A 12,173-nucleotide genomic window follows, 5' to 3' on the forward strand; every position below is an offset into this window, starting at 1 on the left:
ACATACGTTTTAGATTAAAAGTCTAACAATTACACTAAACAAAACAAGTAAAGAATGTATATATGTTAACCAGGGTGGGTATCACTTGGAAATATTACTCTTCACTTGCTTGCTATGCACACCTTTTTAATATAATTTATTTGATTATACTGCATGTAAAATGCCTTCAATTTACCAATTTAAAGGTAAGCTCTCATCTAATGGCCAAAAAGAAAAAAAGGTGCTGATCCAGCCTTCATGTAATGACGTGCATGCTATATATTATTATATACAAAAGTCTACACTTGAATTTGTTTTGGCTAGGATCAAGTGTTGAATTTATCCATAATGCATGCCTTTGGTTGAGCAATTTGATAATTATATATTTTTTGAAAGAAACTGTGATTTTATTCAACTGAGATCAAAGTACACAGCTTCATTCAGCTATTCAGTCAACATCAGTCCAAAAGGAAACTCCAACATGGGATACAGCATCCTTCCACGAAAGAGGCCAGCAACTGCTTCACCTCCTCCACAAGAATGCCGTCTGCCATCATGCAAGAATGGGGATCATTGATGCTTTTCACCAGTGTTATATATCAACTAATAGTTAATTAATAATTAGTATTTGTTTAAATGATTAATTATTAGTATTGCACGCAGTGTTTTTGTTTTTTAGGACCAGAGGTTACTATTAGCAGAAATAACTAATTTTAGTAATTAATTAATATTTCGGCAGCTGCTGTACTGTGGTGAAAAAGTCAGCAAACACAACAAACAATTAATTTGTCCTTTTTGAAAAAAAAAGTTAAGTATGTTTCTTTATAGGAATTCTCCTATCCGAATGCAGTGGGTCATCAATAGAGACATATTAGAAAAATTATTGTGTGTGATAGTAACACCATATGGTATATTAATATAGTGTTATTTATTTACTCAAATTATCCTTGGAGCCAAGCAGCAAAGGAGGTAAAATCTCTTGTGAATCCTTTAGGCTCGGCGTGAATTGTCTGCCTTTGACTAGCCCAAGGGATTAGTCTGGTGGGCGAAAGCTGGCCCAAGATACTCTCGGTTACCAAAAGTTTTTTACTCAAATTAATTATAATACGTGTACAATTATTAAGGGTATAGTTTAGGATGATTATTATTATTATTTTTTGAGATAATTAGGCTTAGGTCATTTAGCAAAATAGTTTTTAGATGGAGACCGGAGGTGTTTTAATTCATAATAAAGTCCTTCCCCGATTTGAAGGGTATTTCCCCTTCTACGGTATAGAGTGGACTTTGTAAAAGCTGCATGTTAGGTTTTAACTCCGAGATTTTGGGCGGAGCCCAAAATCTTGGAATTAAAACCTAACATAAAGCCGTCAAAAAAGAAAAATGGACTGGAGTCTAAGTCTCCCTTATTTTTTTTAAGAAAGAGTATTGTTTAAGATTTAGAGCATTAGATATTAATTATGGGGAGTGCTAGGGTGACTCAATTGTGCCTCAATGATATGATTTTTCATGCCAAAGATTTTAGGACTTCATTTTTAAGGTTTTAGGGTTTTAGCTCTAAATCTTAAAGACTACACTATAAACCCGATCCAGCTCTGAAAAGAATTCAAAAATTAATTTAACTAAAACTGTAACTCTCATTGAGTAACATTTTATTTTATAGAGTTACACTTTGTTGAACTATGTAATTTTCACCAATTTTGTATTTCACTTTGATCAATGTGTGTAAGATTTTATGTGGTTGAAGTAATTAATTGATTAGATTTAAGATCCTAAATATTTGAATAGTGCATATGTGCAATAATGTCTTTGATGTAATTTGCTTTGTTCTAATGATTCCTCCCAATTCAACAATCTGATTCATGAACACCCAACAAGTCGTATGCATGTGTTTGAGATTCTCTGTGTGAGACAAAGGCATTGTAGCAAAAGCTAAACTTAAAATTCATGAAGGCAATATCTCGTTCAGTTTTGGTTTTTGTATGCCAGGTAACCAGAGAGAGAAGGATTAATTCTTGAATTTACAGTTTATTTGGATAAAGTAATTTTAATTTTCACAGAAATTCATAAATGATGGAATTTTAAACTCCGTTATTTAAATTTATATAAATTACATTTTCTATTGTTTGGATATATATATATATATATAATTTTGTAAATGACATGAATTACAAATTTTAATTAATCTAGCCCCACCGACTACCCACCCACGCCACCACCTTCCCCTCTCTCTGAGTCTCCAACCACACTCGTCTCTCTCTTCCATTCTCTTTTCTCTTCTCTCTATATACTCCTCATCTCTTCTCTACATATTAAAATTTCTTCACAAGATTGATTTTTTTTCTCCAATTCCAAGAGCCCAGCAACCAAAGACAAAAAAAGCATCTCCATTAATTGCATCTTCTTAGAATAAACTTGGAAATCAGGTTAGGATCAAATTGATGGGGATCCCAAATGGCAGACCAAACAAAGATTAGCCCAACATATTCCAATCACAATCGTAACTGTTACAAAAAAAAAGAAAAAAAAATGGCAAGCTGCAACGGCTGCCGCTGGAGGGAGTGAGAGAGAGTTTAGAGAGAGAAATAAGAGAGAAAAAGAAAGGGGAGGAGGTGGCGTGGGTGGAGATGGGTGGGCAGTGGGCTTTATGATTTTTTGTTTTTCTAACCTTTTAATCTCTTAATATTATTTGTGGGAAAAAAAGTTTGTAGATGTGGCAAGATCTAAGTCACAAATGATTATTAGAGGGCTGAGATCAAAAGTCAGGTATAGTCTAGTAGGAAGAAAACTGGCAAAGGATTCAAGTCTGGATGGTGGTTGTGGTCGCCATGTGGGTCTTTTTTCTTAACTCAAATGTCATGGAATTTGAAAATAACACCTATTTATATGGAATTTAAAGTCAGAATTTATGACTCTCAAATTCCATAATTTTTCGAGCGTAAAATTCTAAGATTTCCGTGTTAATGAGACCAAACAAGGGAATTGGAGATTTTCATTTCTCAAATTCTGACTTTTAATGAAATATCGAGTTAAATTTCTCTATCCAAACACACTGTTAAGGAATGTGGACAACCAAGATTTTACAAGGTGGCCCCATGATATGCTTCTTAGGAAGGTTTGCTCTTCATATTTCATGTGCCATCTAGTTATGCCAGTAGACAAAGATATATTTGTTAATTAAAATGGAAATATAAATATGCATCCTCTTATATATAATTTCTTAAAATTTTTGTTTTCCCCTTGCTTTCTATATATGTCCTTGTTACTAACTTACTATTGAGAAAAATTTGAGCAAAAAGACTTCAACTTAAGTGTCGAAACCAAATCAGGACTCCGACTTAAAAAATGTATCCGTTAGGACTACTACTTCACTTAAGCGTCAAATGAGGCTATTCTGTCAAATCCGTTACATTTTCTGTCAAAAATTGATTACATGTATGACACGTGATCAATTTTTAAGGACAAAATTGACATTTCTCATTATTAAATTAGTTATAAAAATAAAAAAAAATAAAACTAAAAGAAGAAAGAGAAATTTTAAAATAGAAAAAAAAAGGGAGGAGCATACCCTCTCTGTCACACCCCGAATCTCGAGTATGCAACAGAGGCACCTTCCCTGAGTACCTCGAGAGATCAATGTCAAACCACCAGCGTTAATCCCCCAAGACGCTCAGGGAAGGTTGAGCCTTTTGTATTTAAATGGATAGGGTTGGATCAGAATACTCATTACACAACATGATCTTTAAGGAAATAAGATCAAAATAAAGATTAACCAACCCGTTAGGGTAGAATAGATAAATCAACACCCCATAAAGGGAATCACCAAAGTATAAGTAAAACCCACAAAAGTTACAAAATGAGTAAATCAAATATCATTGTTCCAAAAGGATTCCCAATGCAAAACACCTATGGGAAAACAAGAACCGCTACAATAACAAAAAACATGATAACAGACACCTTGAGACACCTGACAAGAGAATTCAAACTGCGCACCCCTTCAGTCAAGATTTCCTCCAAAAGGCAAATTTGCATAAGCAATAGAGAAGGAACAAACAAAACAAAGAAAGTATGGGGTAAGCATCTCATACGATCATAGCTTCCCTCAGGGGACCCTGCTAGGTTTGAAAACCTTTAAAAACATTTTCCTGTGAAAGATTGATTTCCAAAATCCCAAAACATTTCCACAAAATCGATTTAACACCTCAGCTACAGCAGTATATGGTAAACATGCATAAAAACCAATCAATAACAATAACTCAAATGGTCAGTACACATAAGGTACGACTATAACCAGCTATAATCAAAGAAAATAGCATCCATAGCGAGAACGCTCTGGTAAACAGAAATAGGAACTTGCAATTAAGAAACCGTATCACTGCCACCTGATCAATCATGGGTCCCCGTTTCGCACAAACACACGTAGCCACGTGTTAGCCTGGCTAAACTCGCTATAATATAAAGATCAATTCTTCTAGAAGGTTTAAGGATTTGAACCCAAGGTCACATACTATGCTACCCAAACTCTCAAACCAATCACATGCAATAATCATAATAGCATGTTATAACAGTTTAAAAACTACACATACACACACAAAGTTCATAGTTAGGAATGTAGGATAAATCCCCCTACTTGGAATCCGCTTTTCAAGTATTCTTTTCCACAAGTGTGACACCTCGAACCCCTAGGCTGGAAGATTCAGGTGCGTTATAGCGCCGCACTGACCATTCAGCTCTAGATGGAATTACCAAGCTCGGCAACTCGCATCTAGAACCGAACAATCAATGTAAGGCTGAGTTTAAAAACAAATTACAGGGTTGGATCAGAATGCAAATTACACAGCGGAATAAATAAATCAAATACTTTGATTAAAAACCAACCCCCAAGATTACATAAATAAATAGTAATCTTGTACAACTATTTCGAATATTAATGAGCTGAAGTAAATACAAACCACTTCTGAATTACTAATTGCTACATCTCCTCCACGCTGCTTCCTCAGTCTTACTTAACCTACAAAACCAACCGCTGCACCGTTGAATGGCGCACCGGGTTAAAGAACAAACCCGGTAAGCTTTGGCAAGCTCGTATGGGTGAAGCAACTCACACCTAACCACAAACAGATAGTGACTACAAGTCACTCACAAACACACATCTCCAAGTGTATCTGTACCAAACGTGGTACCAAAACTTACCACCAACTCATCTAGGTAAAAACTAAGCTGAAAACAAACATCTCCAACAATCACGCTTACTAAAGCGTTCATGTGCTTAACAAAGCACTAATCACCAAATCAACACAATAGCCGATCCACTTTGGCTAATAACCAACATCAACAATCTCACGACCAATCCAACGTAAAAATGAACTGGTAAAGAGAGTGACCATCTTTGATTGTAAACCTGGCTATTTGCTATACATACTCATGCACATTTGTACTATCTGGCAACAACCACGTACAATGGCCCACAGTAATGTCTGAGCTACCTGCCACATCGTACAATCAAACTGGTATCTCAACCTACCCAATTCACTAGCTTGTTACTCTCAGGTCGTGTCAAACCACAATATTTTGACCAACCGGTACATTTTCTCAAATCCGGTTAACATGGTCATCCCAAGATATCTTCAAATCAAAGCTAGGCAACTCAGCCCAATAGATCACATCTGGCTAATCAATAGCCTAATCCACAACTATTAACCTCGATCAATACTTCGTATCTCAAAACATATACTAAAAATAATCTAGCTAGCACAATCCTGTTAGGTTCTCATGCTCAAAAGCATCCTATTAAGCCAACAAGCTTAAAATCATCATCAAATCACCAATAAGATTTCAATCCTAGAATTAAACCAAATTCTAACACACAAGCAGATAACTGGAAAAACACAGTTAAACTCCAAAATAACAAATAATAAATAAGTCCACCCACAAAATAAATACACAAAGTCCACCCACAAAATAAATACACTGTTTACCCACAAAACAAATATAAAGTTCACCCACAAAATAAATACACAAAGTCCACCCACAAAATAAATACTTTGTTCACCCACCTAGATTATGTGCATTCTAAAACACCACGTGTACTTCACCACCTCACCACCTCCGCGAGCGAAAGGAAACCAAAGAAAAACTCTATTTAAGAGAGAGAACAGAGAAAACTGAGAGAAAGAGAGAGCTGCGGAAGAGAAAAATGAAACAGAAGAGAGAAAACTGGGCAGCTATATATAGCAACCATGCCGAGCCCTCGCCGGACTGCCGATCGCTCGGTGGCTTCATCGAGCCCTCGGTGGTGCTTTCCACAAAGTTCCACCGAGTTCTCCTGCCTTCGCGTGGCTTCCTCCCTTGACACCAGCTGCTGCCACATGTCACCATCCTGACCATTTGATCAAAATAGATCAACGGTTGAAATTCATTTAACTTCAAAAATTAACCAAAAATACTCCAAGACTCAGAAAAATACCCAAAAAATAACTACGTACTCGTAAAAATGAATACAAACTTCCTATTGGTTCACAACCAACCTTTGATTTCCAAACCTTTGAAAATCAAACACCAAAAACTTTCGGGGCCTCACAACAAGCCTTCCACGTCCGCGTACGGTTCTATCTTGGCAAATCCATGTAGCTAGACAAATACGACATCTTTAACCTCCTAACAACTCGGCAACTGGATAACTGGGTAATCCGATAGAAAAAAAATCGACAAAAGAAAACAAATTCTAAGTTAGGGACGATTAACAATAAGGGAAGACGATATGACCTTTCCTTTAGTCATACGTCGCTCGTTTCTAGTCCTAAGTGGACTAAACTCTTCTCTTTAGAGTTTACTTAAGGATTCACAAGTTTCAAATTTTATCTTGAAGTCAAACCAATTGACTAGTTGCTTTAGCTCAAAGCAAATCCTCAAATTAAATTAGATTAATCTAATTTAATTTTTACAATTGAAACTTGCTAGTCCTAGCATACTAATTACTTTTAAATAAACAAATAAGTCTAAAAAAATAAGGCTAGACATGCTTAATTAATAAATAAATCATACTTAATTAATCTAAGCATGCATCCTAAAATTAAAGCCTAAAAATAAATAAATAAAGCATAAATAATAAAATACTTACCCGGTTGTAGACATCCAAATCTAGACTCCACTCTTAGGGACTCCTCATTGCACTCCAAAAACTTTAAAATATGGGAAATTTATTCCCTATTTGTATGTCTCTTCTTAGACAGACTCCCAAATAATCTAGGAGTGAGTAACTCTAACTTCACTTGGTGGTGCAAATGAAAATGAGGGACAAGAGTCTCTATTTATAGGCACTAGAGGGTTGGAAGAAGTTGTAAATCTATAATGTGAGACAAATTGTACTAGAAATGCTCAAAAGATGGCTAAAATCTGAACTGGGTTGGAAAAAACCCAACAAAAACCCGTTTACACTCAGCCTGCCCGCGAGTCGACCAGGAAGCAAACACGCGGGTCAGTTAACCCGGTGCTACAGTGACTAGCTCTTTAAGCCCAATCAATGACCCAGATCTCTTCCCCTTTAATGAGCTCGGACGGCTCAGATTAGATCAGAGAGAAAGATCCGATGAGATGCGTGCACCAAGCTCCTCGTGAACTCGCCCCCTGCTGCCAGTTGACGTCGCATTAGCGTCTCGTCAGACGCGCTGGACCAATGGCGTTACGCCACATGTCACGTTGTCTGCCCAGTCAGCAATTAATTCCATTTTTTTGTTTTCCTATTTTTCAAACTTCGTTAAATCACCAAAAATAACTCGAGACTACAAATAATTCCCCGAAAAATCCTACGGACTCGTAGTGATTAATCCTAATTTCCTGTAACCTCAAAACAATAAATTGATCTCCAGAAAAATTACGCAAAATCCAACACCATTGAATTTACATCTCAAAAATTAATTACAACTTGATAATCACCAAAATCACACTCAAGGGTACTAGAGCTCAACTCTAAACCTCTATTGGCACAAGTTAGTTACTCACAAGACAAAGGAATCCTCATTCCCTTTAAGAAATCTTAAGTTTCTAAGTACAAAAGGAATTTGAAAACACGTATCAAAACACGATAGGATTGCAAAAATCTGGGGTGTTACACTCCCTCCCTCCTCCTAACAACTATGCAACCTAACACAATCAGTCTCAACAACTCCCGCCCGTCCCAAAAAGGAATGTCCTTATGCCAGAAAAGAAGGAAAACGATTACGAATGTCATCCGCGTTTTCCCAGGAAGCATCTTCAAGAGGTAGGCCTTCCCATTGGATTAGAAGGTGAGTAATGGGCAAGTTGTTGCGTTTGACAAGGGCGTGATCGAGTATTTTAGCAGGCAACCAGCGAAAGACTCAAGTATCAGAGATGGGACGTGGCAGCGTGGGAGAAGGGGTAATGTGCAAACCAACTTTGGCTTTGAGAAGAGAAACGTGGAAGACCGAGTGGATCGTAGAACCAGGAGGAAGTTGCAGCTTATAAGCCACATGACCAATTTTGTCCAAAATTTGGAAAAGGCCATAGAATCTGGGCGCCAGTATGTGACTATGACGGTGTTGAACAGAAAGTTGGCGATACAGTTGAAGTTTGAGGAAATGCCAGACACCCACCTCAAAGGAACATTTTAACCTATGCTTATTGGCATCATGGCACATTCGGTGTTCTGCCTCCTATAAGTTAGACTTTAGTAAGGCCAATAATTTGTCCCGGTCGCATAGCATAGTGTCGACCTCATGAGCATTAAAAGACCCATGGAGGTAAGCTTGAATGGATGGTGGTGGAAAGCCATAAAGTGCTTGGAAGAGAGACATTTGAATGGCAAAATGGAAGGATGTGTTCGCCCACCATTCTGCACATGGCAACCAAGTAGTCCAAGAAGAGGGCTGATCCCCAACAAAGCAACGTAAAAACCTGCTCAAGTGTTCTGTTTAAGACCTCAGTTTGCCCGTCCCTTGCAAACGAAAGAAATGAGTCAAAAAACTGCTGAGAAAAGACTTTTAAATGAAAATTTCAGCAATAGATTTGGCTGTATAACGATGAGCTACCGGAATAAAGTGACATTATTTTATCAAGCGGTCGACGAATACCAAGATGGTGGTTTTGCCAGCTGACTTTGGAAGACCATCAATGAAGTCAAGGGAGATATCAAGCCAAGCATCAGTGGAAATAGCAAGCGGCTGGAGAAGGCCAGGAGGTTGGATAGCTTCATATGTATATTTTTGTCGTTGACATATATCACCCTCTATGACATACTGTTTGACATCTTTTTTCATACCAAGCCATAAAAAACTACGAGCGAGAGAGCCGTTTGTATGTCCTTAGAAAACTTGAGTGACCACCTTCAGGAGCCGAGTGAAATTCATGAAGCAAGGTGGTGTGCCAATTAGAATTGAGAGGAACAAAGATACGACCTTTATAACGCAACAGACTATTTTGGATAGAGAACCCAGGTTTAGTAAGCATTTAAGATTCTAAGCCATGGAACCAAGCAGAAACTTCAGGGTTTGTAAGACAATCTTCATGAATTTGAGGAATACAATAAAAAATGGGTTGAGAAAGACCCATAAGAGCCAATAACTCCAGTCGGCGAGAGAGAGCATCAGGTGCGCGATTAAGAAGGTTGGGGCGATATCGAACTGTGTAGTTGTAGCGCGCCTAAGAGCTTGAGCAGCCAATTCTGTTGATCAAGAGTGGTAAGTTTTTTTTCCAAAAAGTGTTGAATTGTGCGGTGTTTAGTCAGAAATTGTAAAGTGATGTCCAAGAAAATAGGGCCACCAATTTTGGACAGCAAACACAACAGCGAGCATCTTGCGATCATAAACCGAAAAAGGGCCTGATGACGATTAGACAATGGCTTACTTAGGTAAGCGATTTGGTGACAATGGCCTCCTTGTGATAAGACCACCCCCAATACCTATACCCGACGCGTCACACTCAACAGTGAATTCTTTTGTGAAATCCGCAAAATTTCTCATTGTCGATGCGAAGGTGGCGCATATATGGTAGGCTGGTAGTGATTGCAGGGGTAATAATGAGGTGGTGGAGGGGGTGGGTGGTATGGGTCATGAACAACATAAGTGGGAAGAGGTGGAGGAGGGTATGGGACATGATGGGGTGGGAGGTAGTGAGCAGTGGAAGCAAGGGGCAGAGTATGGGTCATGGTGTGAGGGTGGGAGGTGGAGAGTGATGGGTTGAGGGATGAGAAGAAGAAGGGGCGGTAGTGGTAGAGTGTGCGACAGGAGGCAATGCGGCAGAGAGGGAGAGGGCTCCAAAGACTGGGCCAGTGAGAGGAAGATCATCGGGCGGCGGCACGACCGTTTTGGAGCCCACACAAGCTGCCAGATCTCTTCCAGAAAATCACAGTGAAATTCACAGGTGGTCGACGAAATAAGCTCACGGAGCTCCTGCAACTCCGACTTTGTTTAGTCACGGAAAAACTGGAGATCGAACTCCAAGGGAGTAAGCTTCTGAGATGGTGGCCTGCTTTGCGAGGTCCCGTCTTGGGGCTCTGATACTAAATGATAGACTCTAGGGCAAATACGTGCTAACTAAATTAGAAAGAAAATATTACTTCATTCCTTTTTTGCCAAAATACAGTAGAACAATAGAATATAAGGACAATCATCAGGCCTAATTGCCTTACTCAAGATGTCACGTTGAAAAATCTTCTCGAGTACCAACGCAAAAACTTTACAAAGTTTAACTTATACTGATGTATTAGCTTTTCTTTTTTTCATGCCTTGTAATAAAATCGGCACTTATCAGCTGAACTTTATCAATAAAATAAAGCATTTTTTTTTTTAAAGTACTTGGAATTTTTATTGACAAGAAAATTGGTTTTTTTTTTTTTTGTTGTGACTGAACTTGGGATTAGTGTTCCAAGTTGCCTACGTACCCTTTAACGAAAAGGGATCAAATCATAACGTAGTTCAAAAGTTTTTTTTTTTTTTTAATAGCCGTACACAGTTTAAGCTTATGCGAGCCAAGAGCAAGGCTGATACTTTAGGCGTAGTAGCGCTTTAAGAATTTACCGTTGATAGGACCCACTCTTAATCCATCATTGGCCACGATCTTGTAGGCTCCGTTTGTGTATACTTCACGCACTACATACGGTCCATCCCATTTTGCCATGAATTTACTCCCTGTTTTATGTGTCATGACAATGGGTCTACGTACGTACAGCAAGCACTAAGTCACCCACTTGGAAGGATCGGGGTCGAACTTTTTTGTTAAAGGCCTTTGAAAGTCGAGCTTGATAACATTCTAGGCGTTGTTGGGCATCAGGTTGCTTTTCATCTAAAGCCTCCAACTCTTGGAGACGTAACTTGACATTCTCCTCACTTATTAGTCCTTCCTGTATACCGATTCTCCAAGAAGGAATCTGACGGTCTAAAGGTAGAACGACCTCCACACTATACACAAGGGAGTAAGGCGTTGTTTGAGTAGGTGTTCGGTATGTTGTTCGATATGCCCAGAGTGCCTCGCTTATTTTCTCATGCCAATCCCTTTTTGACCTGCCAATGACTTTTTTCAACAGGTTGCAAAGGGTCTTGTTAAATGCTTCTGCCAATCCATTGGCCGAGGGATTATACATGGAAGAATTGTATTACTTGAAACCGAATTTCTCACAAAACTTGTTCATCAAACGATTGGAAAAAGACTTCTCATTGTCTGTGATGATGTAACGGGGTACACCATATCGGTATATAATGTTCTCCTTAATGAAGCTTACCATGGTCTCTCCTTTCACCTCTTTGCACAGTATAACTTCTGCCCATTTTGAGAAATAGTCTGTCGCCGCCAAAATGTATGAATGGCCGCTTGAAGACTTAAGGTTTATTGAGCCCACTACGTCCAGTCCCCATGCATCGAAAGGTCAGGAAGCAACTGTAGGGTGTAATGGCTGAAGAGGTTGATGTATGAAGTTGGTGTGGAATTGATAAGCCTGACATCTCTTGACGTAATCGATACAATCCTTAACCATAGTTGGCCAGTAGTATCCCATCCTTTTTATCTGAAAATGAAGTTTGGGACCTGACTGATGAGTGCTACAAACTCCCGAATGAGCTTCTTCTATTGCTTGAATTGCCTCTTCTTCTCCTAAGCACCTAAGGAAAACTCCCTCAAAAGAACGTCAATATAGGGTTTCCTTGTAATATATGAAGCGTGGTGCCCGACGCCTTATCTCCGATCTA

The sequence above is a fragment of the Dryas octopetala genome, chromosome 3 (assembly GCF_963921425.1).
Source record: "Dryas octopetala chromosome 3, drDryOcto1.1, whole genome shotgun sequence".
NCBI lineage: Eukaryota > Viridiplantae > Streptophyta > Magnoliopsida > Rosales > Rosaceae > Dryas > Dryas octopetala.